Source organism: Rhineura floridana, chromosome 1, assembly GCF_030035675.1.
Source record: "Rhineura floridana isolate rRhiFlo1 chromosome 1, rRhiFlo1.hap2, whole genome shotgun sequence".
NCBI classification, from domain to species: domain Eukaryota; kingdom Metazoa; phylum Chordata; class Lepidosauria; order Squamata; family Rhineuridae; genus Rhineura; species Rhineura floridana.
The window spans coordinates 45,769,058-45,788,050 of NC_084480.1; the positions used below are offsets into that span (position 1 = coordinate 45,769,058).

Here is an 18,993-nt window from a genome sequence, read left to right on the forward strand (position 1 = left end):
GAATTAAGGCAGGAGCAGAGAATTCTTTTAATTGATATTTTATTTTGACATTATACATTTGCTATACTGTCAGCCTGGTCTTACATGAACGTTTGGGAAAGGATTGGACAAACATTTCAATAAACAGCTTGCTTGTTTGTGAGTTTTGCAAGTTCAGTGAGTTTCAGATTTGTTAGCCACGGTTAAGTTGTGTGATTGTTGCTTTCTCCCTAATTTCCTCCTATTGCTTTCTCTAATGCTACTAATCTCTTGTCCAAAACAGAAACATACTCCTTTTCAAATCCTTTGTCGTTCCCTTCTGTATCTAGCTGAAACTCCTTCCCCTTCCCCTCACTCTGTCTGTCAGCCTCTGCCCATGACGCCCCCTCTGAACTATACTGCCTTCACTTACTCCAAAAATCTCTTGCTCTACCTCAGCTTACTGCTGCCCCCTGTTGCTTGGAACCTTCGCCCTGAACTTGCTTGTGATATGCCACCTCTCTTTTCTGTTGAATGCCTCCTGTGAATTTATCCCCTTAACCCGTTTCCAGCTGTAACCAAGTTCTATATATATATGTAACTCAAGAAGAATATAAGACAAGTCCTGCTAGATCAGACCAGAGGTCTGTCTAGTCAGGCATCCTATTTCCCAAAGTGACCAATCAGATTCCTATGGGAAACCGGCAAGCAGGACATGAATGCAATTGCATTTTCCCAATTGCAATCCCCAGCAACTGGTATTCAGAGGCATACTGAATGCATTTGCCCACATTCATTCCTTGCTACCTTGTCTCTTTTTTCCCTCCCTCTGTTGCTGCCTCTATTATTTGAGACTGTAAGTTCCTTGGGGGCACAGATCTTAACACATTTAGCTTGTAAAACTCTGGAAGGTGCCACACATGTTGACAGCATTATAGAAATATTAAATAAAAATGGTTTTAAATGGTTGTTTCCATTGGAAAGATATTTAAAGGGCACATTTTGTGCTAGGTTTCCACCTAGTTTTTTTTTGTATTGTTTCTTACCCTTTAGTGCCTGCCCTTCTGCACTTCTGGGAAAATGGTATGGGACTCCTGACACCGTCTCAAGTACATTTGCACTTTGAACAGTGTGGTATCACAGTCATAGAATCATAGAATAGTAGAGTTGGAAGGGACCTATAAGGCTATTGAGTCCAACCCCCTGCTCAATGCAGGAATCCAACTTAAAGCATACCTGACAGGTGGCTGTCCAGCTACCTCTTGAATGCCTCCAGTGTTGGAGAGCACACCACCTCCCTAGGTAATTGGTTCCATTGTCACACTGCTCTAACAGTTAGGAAGTTTTCCTTGATGTTCAGCCAAACTCTGGCTTCCTGCAACTTGAGCTCATTATTCTGTGTCATGCACTTTAGAATGATTGAGAAAAGATCCTGGCCCTCCTCTGTGTGACAGCCTTTCAAGTACTTGGAGAGTGCTGTCATATCTCCTCTTCTCAAGGCTAAACATGTCCAGTTCTTTCAGTCTCTCCTCATAGGGCTTTGTTTCCAGTCCTCTGATCATCCTTGTTGCCCTCCTCTGAACCTGTCCCAGTTTGTCTGTATCCTTCTTAAACTGCAGTGTCCAGAACTGGATGCAGTACCCAACATGTGGCCTAACCAGTGCTGAATAGAGGGAATCTAGTACTTCATGCAATTTCAAAATTATACTTCTGTTAATGCAGCCAAAAATAGGATTTATCTTTTTTGCAATACATGAGTTCTGTATTCAGAAGGCTGCATTCCAACATGACTGCTAAAAGTTAAAGCTCAGGAAAATACTTTGAGGAGGGAGGGGGGAGGGATGAGTCTACAAGGGGAAGTGTGCTAATACTCAGTATATATCCTTAACAGGCATTGAAACAAAAATATGATAGAGCAGATTGTCATTATTATTACATCATCGTCATCATCATATGCCCTTCACCAGTAGGTCCCTGGGGTCACAACAACATAAAGCACATCACTAAAAACAATGTAAAATAAATTGCAATCACAACTAGAGAGGGTCCTAAAAATATATCTCTCAAGTGTCAAAAGCCAGGGTGAAGAGGTGTGTCTTCAGCATATCATGAAAGCTGTGCAGAGAAGATGCCAGATGTACCTCGGAGGGGAGGGAATTCCACAACTTGGGGGCTGCCACAGAGATGTCCGTTTCCTGGGCCATACATCCTAAACATCTGAGGGTGGTGGAGCTCCTAATCTCAGCACCTGAGAGAGTTTGTAAGGAAGCAGGCGGTGTTTCAGATATTATTTATTTATTTATTTATTTATATCCCACTCTTCCTCGCAGCAGGAGCCCAGGGCGGCAAACAAAAGCACTAAAAACACTTTAAAACATCATAAAAACAGACCTTAAAATACATTAAAACAGAACAACTTTAAAAATATTTTTTAAAAAGCTTTGAAGACATCTTAAAAAAAAGGTTAAAAAATATTGTTTTTTTTTTTAAAAAAGGTTTAAAAGCATACTAAAAAGCCATTCCAACACAGACGCAGACTGGGATAGATCTCTACTTAAAAGGCTTGTTGAAAGAGAAAAGACTTCAATAGGTGGCGAAAGGATAACAGTGATGGTGCCTGCCTAATATTTAAGGGGAGGGAATTCCACAGGGAAGGTGCCGCCACACTAAAGGTCCATTTCCTATGTTGTGCAGAATGGACCTCCTGATAAGATGGTATCTATATTAATACAGGATAGTACATTGTTCATGTCTGAACTATTTTAATTTCATCATAGAGGGGCTTTTTGCATAACCAAGTGGGCAGCCTAGAGATTCATGTGCCGGTGGCTTGCTTAGACTCCAGAGACTCCAGGCTGAGCAGTGCTTTGTGTGTTTGTGTATGCGATGCACATAAGCTTCTCTGTTGGATATGTGACGGACATGCCTTTATATGGAGGAGGAGGAGATAAGGAACTGAGCTGAAGAAAGCTGGCAAATAGCTTCTGAGAAGAGGCCATAATGTTGATTCTCCTTGCTTGCCATTGCCCAGTCACGGTCTCCTCATGCTTTCTCTGTCACACTGGTTTCTTCCCAAATCTTTTTACTACCCAGACTGGTGTAAGTAAGATAATTTGGTTGCATCTGTCCCCTCAGTGTTCTTGGCCTGTAATCTGACAGAGGAATCAGATTAGGACTGAGGTTTGAAAGAAATGTAACAGTTTCCAGGGCAGCATTCATACTCCTATCAAATGTTTCTGACCAGTCCTACTCAGGCATCTGGGTGATATGCTGTAGTTGAACAGTAATGGAGGAAATCTTTCTTGAATCTAGTTTTGGAATGGTTTTAGGAAAACACAGCACAATGTAGGATGAGCCAACAGGATTGAAACGAAAACTTTCAGGAAAACTAGTAATTTGACTTTTAGGCAATCTGCTTGCCATGTGCTTTAAATGTCTAGTCTGAGCAAGGCTAAATTTGTATAGATGATAGTCATGCAGATAGTGTGCACCAAAGTTGTGTATGTAGGCAAACTTGCATCAAGGTTTGCAAAATGTCTTTCCTTATCTTTCTTTGTGGTCTGACAGTACAATTCTGACTACATTTACTCGCAAAAAAATTCCACTAATTTAAAAGAGACTTCACTCCAGTTAAGGCTGCAATTCTGTATGCATGTGCTTGGGAATAAATATGGGATATACTGGTAGTAGATATTCATAGGTTTGCACTATAAGAAAACACTGGAGTACAGCATTAACGATTTTAAACATTTGAATGAGGAAGGAGGACAAAGGTCTAGCAGGTATTCCTTTTCTGTCATGAATCATCTTGCAGCTTTTAAGAATGACTTAGATATTCTATGTTGGGGTTGGGGAACCTTCGGCCCACAGCCTAATTAGGCCTCCCCATTTGGCCTTTAAAGCCGGCTGTTTTGGCTCAGCCACATCCATCTGCCCTACGTATATGATGTCAGGTGTGGGAGCTGGTAAAGGTGCGGCTTGGATGAAAGGAATTTTGCAGGCACCTTTATCAGCTGAGTGGAGCTGATCACTGCCAAAAGTAGGGATTGGAGTCTGTGTCAAATTAAAATTCAGCACCAAGTGCAAGTCCTGCTTTTGACAGAAGTCTTTGCAGCTGGAGCTAGAATTCAAGCAGGGGTTGCAAATAAAGGAACAATCAGGAGCATACTTAGAGTACTGCCATTGGTCCTGGGGTGGGATGGGGGAGTGAGACCATAATTTAGTGGTAGAGTGCCTGTTTTATATGCAGAAGGTCCCAAATTCAAACTTTGGCATATCCAATTAGAAAGGAGCTCCATTAACTGATGATGTGAAAGACCTCTACCTGAAAACCTGGGGACCTGCTGCCAGTCAGAGTACATGGTACTGAAGTAGATGGAGAAACAGACTGGGCGTGAGGCAGCTTTGTATACACACAAACCAGGAAAGACTTTACTAGGAACTTCTCCAATGCAACATCATTTTTTTTAAAATAATTTTTATTCAAATTTTTCAAAAGACAAACAAAACAAAGTCAAACAACAAAAACATAACAATACAACAAAAGAAAAAAAATAAAATAGTTGACTTCCGATTTGTCGCAGATCAGCTATAAGTATATAATATATATCAAACCTGTCCCTTAATATATACATACAGGATCACTTTTCTCCATAGGCTATCTTAGTTAATTGTCAAATCCCAATATCATCATTTTATTTTGATCTTTCAACAAAAAGTCTAAGAGAGGCTTGCATTCCTTAAGAAATGTGTCTGTCGATTTTTCTCTAAGTAGTGGTGGCCCCCGAACTATGGAATGCCCTCCCAGACGAGATACGCCTGGCGCCTTCTTTGTTATCTTTTCGGCGCCAGGTAAAAACCTACCTTTTCGCCCAGGCTTTTTAAACATTTTAAATTTAATTTTAAACCTAATATGGATTTTAATTTATAAACTCATGGCAATTCTATTTCGGATTTTTATCATGTTATATTTTTCACACTTGCTCATATTTTAATTGTGATTTTATTTGTTGTACACTGCCCTGAGAGCTTTCTGCTATAGGGCGGTCTAGAAATGTAATAAAATAAATAAATAAGTAAACATGTCAATTTATCCATCTCTACTAAGTCCATTAATTTCAATAGCCATTCTTCCGTTGTTGGTGTTGATTCCATTTTCCACTTTTGTGCATATAATAATCTTGCTGCCGTAATCATATATAATATTATTCTTCCATATTTCTTTTCTATTTGTTTATCCATAAAACCCAATAAAAAAAATTCTGGTTTTGACTGAATATTTATCTTTAGAATTTTTTGCATCATCCTACCTATCTGTGCCCAAAATGATTTTGCCTTTTTACGCAGCCACCACATATGATAAAATGATCCTTTTTGTTGTTTACATTTCCAACAAACATTAGAAACATTACTATACATTTTTGACAACTTTTCTGGAGTCATGTACCAACGATACATCATTTTATAGAAATTTTCTTTAAGATTATAGCATAATGTAAATCTCAAGCCTTTTTTCCACATATTTTCCCATTGATCCATTTGTGTGTTATAACCAAAATTTTTTGCCCACTTTACCATACACTCTTTTACTTGTTCTTCTTCCATATCCATTTTCAGCAAGAGTTTATACATTTTCGCAATTGTATTTTCATCATTTGTACACAAACCTATTTCAAAATCAGATTACTTATTTCAAACCCATACATTTTCTTGTCCATTTTATATCTTTCTAACAATTGTAAATAGGCAAACCATTGAGAACTATATCCTTCCTTTATCAGTTGTTCTCTCTCTTTCATTATATATTCTCCATGTACATTTTCTAATAGTTCTTGATAAGTTAACCATTTCTCTTTTCCAGCCATTTCTCTTCTGTAAAACGCTTCTTGACTTGAGACACATTATGGTATTTTCGAATAGAACCTTGGTTTATATCTATTCCATATTTTCAACAGAGGACGTCTTATAAAATGATTGTTAAAGTCTACATTTACTTTTACTTTGTCATACCATAGATATCCATGCCATCCCCACTTCAGGTTATGGCCCTCCAAATCCAATAGTCTTTTATTCCTCAATAAAATTCATTCTTTTATCCAGACTAAACAGCGGTCAGCAAAATAAAGTCTCAGATTTGGTAATCCCAGTCCTCCTCTTTCTTTGGCGTCTTGTAGTAATTTAAATTTAACTCTTGGTTTTTTTCCTTGCCATACAAATTTAGAGATATCTTTTTGCCATTGTTTAAGAGGTAAATCAGAGGATATTACAGGTATTGTTTGAAACAAAAACATCATTCTCGGTAATACATTCATTTTTATCACAGATATTCTACCCATTAATGACAATTGTAGTTTATCCCATCTTAGCAGATCTTTCTTAATCTCTGTCTATAATTTTTTCATAATTATTATGAAACAACTTTGAATTTTTATTTGTCATAATGATACCTAAATATTTCAACTTTTTCTCTATTGTAAAATCTGTCTTATCCATTAACTCTTTCTGTTCCCTTAAAGTTAAATTTTTCACCAACATCTTTGTTTTTTGATTGTTGATCTTAAATCCTGCTATAACGGTCCAAATTCTTTTAATTTGTCCATCAATACATTAATTCCTTCCAAAGGGTTTTCTAATACAATTATCAAATCATCAGCAAATGCTCTCAGTTTATATTCTTCTTTTTTTATCTTTAATCCCGAAATCCTTTTATCTTGCCTTATATCTCTAAGCAGCACTTCTAAGACCAGAATAAATAGAAGGGGAGATAATGGACATCCCTGTCTTGTACCCTTTTGTATTTCACATGAATCCGTTAAATCTCCATTAACAATTATCTGAGCCTTCTGAGATGTATAAATCGATCTAATCCATTTTATAAAATTGTCTCCAAAATCCATTTGCTCCAAAACCTGAAACATAAATTTCCAATTCAAATTATCAAATGCTTTTTCAGCATCTAAAAAAATCAAAGCTGCTTGTTTATCATTTCGTTTTTCTAAATATTCCAACACATTCAAGACATTCCTGACGTTGTCACGTAATTGTCTTTTAGGTAAAAACCCCGATTGATCTTCCTGGATAAATTGTTGCAATATTATTTTCATTCTTTCTGCCAAAATCATTGTAAAAATTTTATAGTCATTATTCAATAGAGATATCGGCCGATATTTTTTTGTTTTAGTTAAATCTTGCTCCTCTTTAGGTATTAATGTTATGTTAGCATTTTTCCAACTATCCGGTATCTTTCCCTCTTGCAAAATAGAATTCATTGTATACTGTAAAGGTAGCAAGAGTTCTTCCTCCAAACATTTATAGTACATTGCAGATAACCCATCTGGTCCTGGCGCCTTTCCTGATTTAATTTTGTTTATAGCTTCAGATATCTCTCTTGACATGATAGGGCCATTAATAGCTTGTCTCTGAAAGTCTGTAATTTTAGGCAAATTCTGTTTAGATATATACTCTTCTATTTTTTCAGATGGAATTTCCTGACACTTGTACAATGTTGAATAACATTGATGAAAAATCTTTTTGATTTTTACATTATCTGTCAGCATCTCATCTCCTTCTTGTATCTTTAAAATAATATTTTTTGACGTTCTTTTCTTAATTTATATGCTAACCATTTCCCCGGTTTATTTGCAAATTCAAAAGTCCTTTGTTTAGCAAAATTTAGTTTCCTTTCAATTTCTCTAACTGTCAGCATTGATACTTGATTCTGTAGCATTTTAATTTGATTTACAATAGAAACTTTAGTTGGATTCTTTTTCAATTCTTCCTCTTTTTGTTTTATTTCTTCCAAAATTAATTGCATTTTCTGTTTCTTTTTTTTTAATTCAGAGTTACATTTAATAAAATATCCCCTCATAAATGCCTTACTTGTATCCCAAACAATATTTTCATTTGTTCCTTTATGTAAATTATGTTCAAAAAACTCTTTTAATTTCTTCTTACATTCTTGTACTACTTTGTCATTCTGTAATAAAGATTCATTTAGTCTCCATCTAAATCCAAGATTTTTTTTTTTGAAAGTTAATATCACAGGATTGTGGTCCGAAAAAGTTTTTGGTAATATATCCATTTTAAAAATATCTTTCACTAGATTTTTAGACATCCAAATCATATCAATCCTCGAAAATGTTTTATGTCTTTCTGAAAAATAAGTAAATTCCTTTGCGTTATCATTTATATATCTCCAGGTATCCACCAATTCTAAATTTTCCATCAATTCAAAGCAAATCTTCTGTAATTTACCCTGTGTCTCTTTAATATTTTTTTCAGAAAGTCTATCAATTTTTTGTGAGATTACCCCATTCCAATCACCCATGACACACCAATGGTCATATGAAAACTCTGACAATTTTTCCATAAGTCCTGTGTAAAACCTTGTTTTATCTTCATTGGGGACATAAATACCCACTATCAAAATATTTATGCCCTGTAAAGTAATTTCAACCCCCACAAATCTACCACTATCATCCAGTAATATCAATTTAGGAAGCAATTGTGGGTTAATGTAAAGAACAACTCCATTTTTTTTTTTTTGGTCCAGCCGAAATAAATTCTTCACCCAAATTTTTACAAATCAAATATTTGGAATCTTTCTTCTTAATATGAGTTTCTTGTAAACAAATCATATCCAATTTTAATTTTTTCAAATAATGAAACACTTTGTCTTCTGCGCCGTGTTGGCTCCATTTATATTCCAAGTTAGATATTTGTAATCCATCTTTAAGCGTGTATTTTAAAATGTACCTGATGCTCCCTTTAATCCATCATCTTCCTTCCCCTCCTCTGCATGTTCCTGTTGACTTTGTTTCCCAGGAATTATATCCATATCTTTGAGTTTATCTTCTTCCATGTCTTTTGAAGCTTTTCTCAAGAAATCACTTGCTTTTTGAACAGTATTCAGTCGATATTTCTGTTGTCTGAATGTAAAAATCACTCCTTCTGGAACATCCCATCTAAATTGAATTTTGCATTGCTTAAGTTTTTCTTTAAAGAATATATACTTTTCTCTTACGTAAAAGTCTAATAGGAATTTCTTTCATCACCAGTATTTCCTTACCATCAATTTTAAAGGTATTGTTGAAGTGTTGTTGTAATACCATATCTCTGGTCGTCTTTTTTATAAAGTGAACAAGCACATCTCTTGGAATTTTTTTCATTGTTGCATATCTGGAATTAATTCTATAAACTTTATCTATTTCAAATTTCATCCGATCTTCATTCAAATCCAAAAATTTTACTAAAGCATTAACAATTTTATCTCTGATATCTTCACCTGTTTCCTCAGGGATTGCACGGAATCTCAAACAATGTTCTTTATTTCTCAATTCAATCACAGCCATGTAGTCCAAATTTTTTTCTAATTCCAGATTTAATATATCTGTTCTATTCTCCAAGATTTGTACCTTTTCTTTAGTATTTTTTACATCCTCCATTATTTGCCCAATTGTCCCTTTAATCTCATCCACTTGTGTTTTAATATGGTCTTTTATATCTTTCAATTCAGTTTTCATTTCTTGTTTTAGATCACTAATCCCTTCCATTATTTTTTGAAACATATCTGGGGGTATAACCCCTTCCTGTGGATCAATTGAACCTCTTCGCTCCTGAGCCTTAGCTGCTTTTCTAGTTGTCATTCTCAAAAGAAGCCTTTAATTTCTGATATTAACCACTAGAGGTATTAAACCTAGAGGCAGTCTATTTCTTTTTTTTTTCCTCCACCAACAAAAGAGTTAATATTCCAGGCCTGTTATTATAGTCTGGCCAGCACAGTTCTTATCTACGTCCAGGAATGCAAAACAATTCTGGTTCACAACACCAACCAATTAGTAACATATACGAACAGCAGATTCGTCCAAAAAGAAATAATCCAAGGAGAAAAATAGTCCAAAATATATTTCCATCAAATAATAATTGCCTCTCATCCGTTTTTAATCTTTATAACTCCAAATTCAGGCCAGCTTTTTGCCGAAGATCATATGGGAGGGAGTTCCAGAGAGTGGGGGCCGCCACTGAAAATGCCCTCTCCCTAGTCCCCACCAACCTAGCTGTTTTAGTTGGTGGGACTGAGAGAAGGCCCTGAGTGGCTGATCTTGTCGGGCGGCATAATTGGTGGCGCTGGAGGCGCTCCATCAGGTAAACTGGGCCGAAACCGTGTAGGGATTTAAAGGTTAATACCAACATCTTGAATTGAGCCCGGAAAATAACTGGAAGCCAGTGTAGATCGAACAACACTGGGGTGATATGTTCCCGGCGGCGACAATTTGTGAGTAGTCGAGCCGCAGCATTTTGTATCAGTTGTAATTTCCGGACCGTTTTCAAGGGTAACCCCACGTAGAGCGCATTACAGTAGTCTAAACGAGAGGTGACCAGGGCATGTACTACCAGTGGACTACAATCTAGTCCAGCATACTGTTCTCACTGTCCCAACCACATTTCTGTACGGAAAGCCAGCTAGCAGAACATGAGCACAACACCACTCTCCCACTTGTGATCCCCAGAAACAGGTACTCAGAGGCATGTTGACCTTTGCCTCCAAGGCTCTCCTAGAGACAGATTCACATCTGGGGTGGCTTGAAATGGAAAGTCAGGACATGGTGGTTTGTGGAGTCCCTGACTTGCTTTAGGAAAGGAAAGGGAAGGGAAAGGGGTTCACTGGAAGTTAAAAGTGCATTTGAAAGTTGCAAGCTGAGCAATTCATTTGTGGACTTCTGCTTCGGTCTCACATAGTTTCCAAATCCCGTAAAGCACTATTTCCCTTCTGTTTGGTACTGGTTAGGCCTCATCTTGAATACTGCATCTAGTTCTAGATACCACACTTTAAGAAAGATGCTGACAAACTGGAACAGGTTCAGAGGAGGGCAACAAGGATGATCAGGGCACTGGAAACAAAGCCATATGAGGAAAGACTGATAGAACTGGGCACGTTTAGCTTTGAGAAGTCTGAAAGAAGATATGAAAGCATTCTTCAAGTACTTGAAAGGTCACATGGAGGAGGGCAAGGATCTCTTGTTCATCCCAGAGTGCAGGGCATGGAATAATGCACTCAAGTTGCAGGAAGCCAGATTTCAGCTGAACCTCAGGAGAAAACTTCCTAACTGTTGAGTGGCGCAACAATGGAACCATTTCCTAGGGAGATGGTGGGCTCCCCAACACTGGAGGCATTCAAGAGGCAGCTGGATAGTCATCTATTGGGTATACTTTAACTTGAATCCCTGCATTGATCAAGGGATTGAACTCTATGACCATATAGGCCCCTTCCAACTATGTGATTCTATTCTGTGAGTCTACTTTTATAAAGACAGTCCCTTAATTGGACTGATTTGGTGTAGTAGTATACAGTCCTGCTGCTCTTAACTTCCAAGGTGGAATTGGAGCCTATCCAGAGTAGCCTCTCTCCGCTTCCAGAAGCGTCTGGGATTTCCACTTCTCCACAAAGTTCCCGAGGACTGGTGTGAAGATAAAATGGTATAAGACGAAGGGCAGGATAACTAAATGTGATAACTGAAAATAAGTCAACAGATAAGTTTGTGTAGTCCTTGTGAAAAGAGGGGTCTCAGCTTCTGGTCTCCGAAGGCCAGGGCCACAAGGACTATTGGATAAACTAGTAAGATCTCTAGCAAATATGGACTGATTTTAGTGAATGCTGCCCCTTTTTATTTACTGACACTGGTAGTGATAATGCTCTATGTAAATTTCTTGATTTGAGCTACATTTTGAAGACTGTTTTCTAAGCCACATGTTTATTTAATCAAAAGGAAAAAGAATACAGTCATTAAAATACCTTCATTGGAATCCTTCAAAATAAATACCTATTTTAATTACTTGATTAATGTTTAATGCAAAATAATTGCTAAAAAAAGGGTCATTAGTTGACACTTATGGGTCTGAATTAGTACTGGGTATGTGCAGATATTCTCTATCCAAAAACACATTCTGACATTTTGCATTTTGATCGGCTTGGGATAAGAGGGTATTTTAGTTAGCATTTGATGAAATGGAGACCATAAGCACCAATACCCTATTATACTTGAAACGGGTAAAAGGCCTTTTGAGCTGGTGAAAGCTACCTGTGCATGTTTTCTGTCTTCCCCGTTTGTTTCACTAATACAGCATGGGCTTTGCGTGTTTTCAACACTGACACTCCATTGATCCCATTTAGCCAATTTCTGTTTTCTTAGTGGCATTTTTGACAGGCAAATGCCCCTCAGGTTCAGTAGTAAATGGGAGGGGATCATTTCTGGATTTGCAGTCAGTGTTCAGCTTTGCCAGTATACTCTGCTGTTTAATGCAGCAGAACAACAGCTGTACAAGAGACGGTCAGAACTAAATATGGTGTTTCTGCTTATCCAAATAAACAGCTGGGTAGCTATGCTCTGAAGGAGTTTCCAAGATCAGGCCAGAGGGATCTGCTTTTTGTCATTGGAAAACTGCTGCTGCTAGTCTGGCATTGCTCAAATACAGTGCATGGCAGTCAGAGTGATGTGTGATGATGAATTTCAGTGCTGAACTTTATTGGAGTTCTTCACTTTCAACACTGATGTTGTTCCTTATGTTCAATGACTATGAACCCTGATAGTTAAATGAAACCTCAGGGTTCAGAAGCAGTGGACCTCTGAACACCAGGTGTTAGGGCCAAACAGTTGGGGAGGATTGTTGCCTTCAAGCCTGGCCTATAAAGTTTCCTCAGCAGTATCCAATTAGCCACAGTTCTTGTTACATTGCTCGAGCTCCAAATAAAACCCTTAAAAGGTTTGCATTAGGCTGCATTAACAGAAGTGTAGTTTCCAAATAGCATGAAGTATTGGTTGCCGTCTATTTGGCTCTGGTTGGCCCTCATCTTGAGTACTGCATCCGGTTCTGAACACCACACTTTAAGAAGAATGCAGACAAACTGGAACTGGTTTAGAGGAGGGCAATGAAGATGACCAGGGGACTGGAAACAAAACCCTATGAGAAGAGACTGAAAGAACTGGGCATGTTTAGCCTAGAGAACAGAAGATTGAGGGGAAATATGATAGCACTGTTCAAGTACTTGAAAGGTTGCACAGAGGAGGGCCAGGATCTCAATATTCCCAGAGTGCAGGACACAGAATAATGGGCTCAAGATACAGGAAGCCAGATTTCAACTGAACATCAGGAAAAACTTGCTAGCTGTTACAAGTGGTACGACAATGGAACCAGTTACTAGGGAGGTGGTAGGCTGTCTAACACAAGGCATTCAAGAGGCAGCTGGACAGCCATCTGTCGGGTATGCTTTAAGTTGGATTTCTGTATTGAACAGGGGGGTTGGACTCGATGGCCTTACAGGCCGCTTTAACTCCGTGATTCTTTGAAAACTCAAGTAAAAAAGTACATCCCAATTAGTTCCTTAAGCATGATCTTTGCTCTTGCTGCTACATCCACTTCCCTTCAAATTTATATGGACAACTTCTTGTTTTTATTCATTTTCTAAGTCAGTTTGTGGCTAGAAGCACAGTATATTTCTGTTTTCCTTTCTTTGCTTTTGGAGGAGTAAATTGTGTCTGTGTTAATTTTTGATCTAACCCTAAGGATCAAGTAGCAATCACTTAAAAAGTGGAGGTACACCTGCAAATACAGAACTTAACTTTAACATTTTCTCCAAAGCTGGCTCTAGCCATTGAGAGCCTACTTAAAGTAAAGGTACTGAATTAACTACTCAGTTTCTTCCCCACATTGTATTGTATAAGACCTTCACAAGGATCATAAACTATTAAGTCCTGGATACTTCAATATGTAAGAATTGAAGGACTTGTAATTTAATGTTCTTCAATTAAATTACAGAAGCAACCTAATTAGTGGGAGATATAAAGGTAGAGAAGGAAGAAATTCGCTTCTTAAAACTTGTCTTTAATGGGTATGGATAGAATGGCTGTCTGGAGACATACCTTTTTTATAATACTATGCTTAATAATGCTAAACTATTTTGCTAACAAATATTTAAGCATTTAATCTTAGTTCCTAAGTAGTCAAAATATATGTCATACAGATTAAATTCAGAATTAATCTGAAGCCAAATTTCAAAAATCTGATGATGCTGTTAGTTTAGCTTACATAACAAATGATAGACAAGCTTTGCAGAAATCCAGAGTACTGCAAAATAACTGTCATTTACCATTTGCGTCTTTGAAAATGGAAATGAACTGCCTTCATAAGTCGATTCTGATTTATGGTGACCCTATGAATAGGGTTTTCATGGTAAGCAGTATTCAGAGATGGTTTACCATTGCCTTTCTCTGAGGCTGAGAGGCAGTGACTGGCCCAAGGTCACCCAGTGAGCTTCATGGCTGTGTGGGGATTCAAACGCTAGTCTCCCAGGTTGTAGTCCAACACCTTAACCACTACACCACAAATGAAAAACAAATCATCCCCAAAACCAGAGAACTGTCAAAAGCAATTATCTGCTGCTGTCATTCTGGGAGCACTTTAAAGAGGTGTGCTTGTTTGACAAAAAGTATTGGATTGCCTACTCTTTTCTCTTGTTGCTTTTTTAAAAAAATTAAAAATATTTTAGCTGCCTTGAAATAACTCCTGGATTTGTTGTCTGATACAGTATATTACAAGGAGGCAAGAGTTTTAAATCCTCTGCCTGCTTTCTAGTAGAAGCTCTTTTACCAGTACATGCAGTACGCCAACGTATTATCAAAGCTATGTGCTGAGAATTGTGGAGGCTGGAAGAATTAGTTTTGTCACTTTTATATAGCAAGAGTAACTCTCGCGGCCTTCCATTTTTAGTGGACACTAGTCCAGCTGTGAGCAAAATGTCTGGCAGGTGATCAGTACTGGAGGAAATTCCTCTAAGAACAGTTGTGGACTATTTCACATCTTCTAGTGTGGTGGTGCTCCCACAAGTCAATACCATGACTAAAAGAAACAGCAGGGAAAGTGTGTTATTCTTTATTTTCCATCCAAGCCTGTGCACTCAGAAACAAATCCCAATGATTCTACTGGGATCTACTCCTACATTTGGATCCCAGCCATCATCGAAGGAGCTCATGGTTGGCTAAATTTATCCTTACATTGCTAGGAAAGGCTGCCACACAGTGGTAGAGCATGCAAAGGTCCCAGATTTCTCGGGAAGTGTTGAGCTAGGTAGACCAAAGCTTTGACTTGGTATAAGGCAGCTTCCTAAGAGGTTAGGCTGAGAGTGATTTGACTAAGTGTCCAGAACCAGCACCTAGCATGGGAGCTGAAGTAAGAGCAGGACCTCAGCTGGTGAAGAAGCTGGACATTAAGTAACCTTTGCTCTTGAGTCCCAGTGGGTGGGGGTGGGATGAAAGGGCAAATTGGGGATCAAGGCAGGGCCGAGGATGTGCGGGTTTCTCGGGGTCCTCAGTTGTACTGGGGTACTCCATGAGTTCCCGAGGTTCTTCATCAGATGTCAAACATGAAGGATTCTAGGAAGTGGAATCCCTAAGAATCTGTATTGGGACTGGTGCTTGTTAACTTTTTCGGAAATAAGTTAGGCGTGAGCAGTGAGGTTGCTAAGGGTACTCCAAAAGGATACCTCCAAACTCAGTGAGTGGACATTAAAATGGCAAATACAGTCCAGTGTAAGCAAGTATAAAATGAAGTTAGGCAAAAAAATCCAGAACCGCATACACACACACACAATGTCTGAACTGACTGCCTGACCAGGAAAGTGATCTTGGGGTCATGGTGGATAGCTTGATGAAACTGTTGACCCAATGTGTGGCAGCTGTGAAAAATAAAAGGCAAGTCTCTGGGAAAACATGATAGAGGTATATAAAATTGTGCATGTTCCTGGTTCTTAGTTGCCTAAATCTCAACAACATCCTCTGGGTCTGGCTGTGGCAGTGATGGCCCAGTATCTAAAGCAACATACTAGGAACAAGAAGTATGTGGGCAGCAGGTTGGAAGTCAGTCTCCTGGTGGGTGGGAGGGAAGCTCAGCAGATATGAAAGCTAGGCAAGGCCAGGGTGCAGGAGTGGGCAGATCACACTTGGCCGCTGAATCTGTTGCCATTTTAACAATTAGCAGAATAATTAACAATTAGCAAATAGTCACTGACAATTTTAAGTCACTGGCATCTTAAGAGAACAAATATTTCCTGCCTTAGCTGAATGTGGAGCTTTGAGAGGACGCTACACTCACTTTGCAGTAGAGCGAATGCCTGTTCTCAATCCTCCAGTATACGTTTCACAGACAGACTCTTTTTGCAGTATTAATATTCTCCCATTCTGTTTAGCAAGACAGGGAGGAAAGTTACTACCACTGATCTGGGACCATTGTTGAGTTTGTGGAAATGGTTTCATAGTTGCAGTGGAAAGTGCCACATCTGTCAAAGACCCAGTCCAAAGTGTGCACGTACATGGAAATGTGCACGTTCTACACATTCATGAAAACAGAGGCAGCTGCTCTGTCTACACATCCCTTCTAATTAAGTGAGTGATGAAGCACTTGCATAAATGTGAGCACCTTTGCCCACAAGGAATGTTTGGAATGGTATCCTTCTATCAGCTGATTTCGCTAGATAATATTAACTGAATATTTTGAAAGCTAAGGCCACAAGCTGAAAGATGAGTAGAGGATGACTTTGTATATTATTAGAGCTTTCATTTAAAAAGAACCTGATTTTTTTTGGCAGTGTGGACACATTGCTTTTTAGCATGCAAGCTGCCCCTGGTTTATTTTAGAATGTTAAATAGTTCTGGGTAAAAAATGTGAGAAAATACACTGACACCCCCTCCCCTAAAGCTGTCAGGTCTTTGCTAAACAGCAAGATAAGATATATTTATAACACAGGTTTCATTCCCTGTCCTCAGAAAATTGAAGTTCTGGGGTCAGCTCACCAAACCACAACCCCCACAATTCTTTGGAGCTGAATTTCCCATGACCAGGAAATGTTTGGAGTCTACATACATCCCCAGAGGTTATGCTCGAGTTGTGTTTTCTTACAACTTGCATGCATAAAATAGATTCTGATTAGAGAAGATACACTTAGATTGGTGTATCCTGGTTTTGGTAGATAAAAGCCATTTCAAATGACATTTGGAGCTGAAAACTGTAATTTTCAAACTTCTGTTGCTGTGATGGTAGGTCTCCCAATCAGAAGAGTGATGCTGTAGCACACTGACAAAGGAACTTCTGATGACATCAGGAAGGGGATTTCTGATGTTTAGTCTGTCACAGTTGGTGGGCTCAGCAGGATGAAAGCCCAGTTTATCCTGGTCTGTCCAAGATTAAGCAATACTTTATACTTGCAGTGACACAGGCATTCTGACAGGAAACACTACACAATGTTTTTGGCTGTTCCTGACTCAGTACACAGAAAAATCCCTAAAGTTAAGACTGGGGCATAATTCATATATGGGTTTCTGCAACAAACAAAATGATAAAAGGCTAGAGATAATGCAGGTTCTCTCTTTTTATTTAAGAAATGTTTGCTAAAGGACTTTGTTGCAGGGTCTGGCACAGTTTGAGCCTACTGATAGTTCATAGTCCTGCTTGATATAAAGTGAAATCTGAGTTGTTTTTCTCAGCTGGCTGGCATTATCCCAGTAATTAAGAAACTGTAATGTACTGGAGCATGTACAATCTTAATTTGCCTTGAATGAGACAGAAAGTAGCACTCACAGCTGTTCTTACCCTGGAGATTTACTAAGAAACAGATACTGGCTGTGATTTATAGCTTAGAGAAACCTTCAGGCTTCATGCAGCAGCTGAGGGTGGGGGAAATAGGAATATATTTAATGCTGCAGAATGGTAGCTTTCAGTGTTGCTTGTTGATTCATTTTACATGGTACAATTAAAAAGGTGGATTCACCAAGCATTTCTCCCACAGTGGAATGACTTTGTGCAGTGATATTAATGGGACGGTTAATAATAATAATAATTTTATTATTAAATTTTATTTATACCCCGCTTTTCAGCCAAAGGCCCTCAAGGCGACTTATAAAAAAAATAAACACAGGTATAAAAATACAGTAAGATACAATATAAACAATACATTTAAATTTAAATTAAATAGAAACAACATCATTATTGGCACCTCCAAGAAAGAAGAGGTGGTGTTAGCAGGGGCGGCAGTTCTCAAGAGGCAGAAGGGCAACAGGCATTTATTACAGCGAAGCTGTTTGCTGATTCAGTATTGTCTCCTCTCCATGTCCTCGGGCTCGCTCAGCTGCTGCTCCCCAGGCTTCTGCTGCTGATGGCAGTTTATGTCGGAGGGCAGCTGTGGAAGCTTGGGCTCAGGGATCTGGGCCCTGCCTGGAGCAGGAGGGGGAGAAGGACGTGGAGGCAGCAGCTGTTGTCAGGCAGGAGGCCCTGCACAAGAGGCCCTGCACCAGGCTGTTGTTGAGAAGGCCGCACCAGGCTGTTATTGAACAGGAGACGCCCACACTGGGAGGCCCCATGCAGGAGGCCCCGCACCAGGCTGTTGTTGAAGAAGTGGCAGCAAGGACCTGGGTCCTGCTTAGAGCAGGAGGAGGACAAGAATGCAATGGCAGTGGCTGTTGCTGAGCAGAAGGCCCTGCGCCGGAAAGTGGCGGTGAGGAGCGCTCCCCCTCCCCCACACCTTCTGATGTTGTTCTGGTGTTCCAGTTGTTGCTGCTGGTCGAACAGTTGCTTCCCTGTTTTTGGCATGGTGCCAGCGGGCTCAGGCAGTTCGGTGGGGGCAGCTGCTGGGCGCTTCTGTTTTCCCCCGCAGATGAGGTGCTGGTAAGGCTGCAGCAGACCCCACAATTCTGAGTCGTTGTTGACTGTCTGCTCCAGAGTCTCCAGCATAAACTTTGGCGCTTCGTTAGCGGCAGCATTTTTTCAGAGTGCTTGGTTTTTGAAGCATAGAATATTTTGTACACAACAGCACTTGTGAAAAAGTTGTGTCTCAGAAAGAAGCAGGGATCCAGCTTGAAGCTATGAGGGGAAAGAGAGTGGGCCCTTTGGATTTTCATTTCAAGAGGAACTTGTATGCAATACGTTGTTCAATAAACATACTTAAGGCATGGAGCTATGGGGGGGGGGGAGTAAGCAGCCAGACCTGAAGCT

At 39.1% G+C, this 18,993-nt stretch overlaps 1 protein-coding gene across 13 annotated transcripts in view; it reads left to right on the forward strand.

Annotated features, from left to right (window-relative positions):
• Positions 1 to 18,993, forward strand: part of LHFPL2 (LHFPL tetraspan subfamily member 2) — a 145,877-nt gene that overhangs the window by 121,183 nt on the left and 5,701 nt on the right. The window lies entirely within an intron of this gene.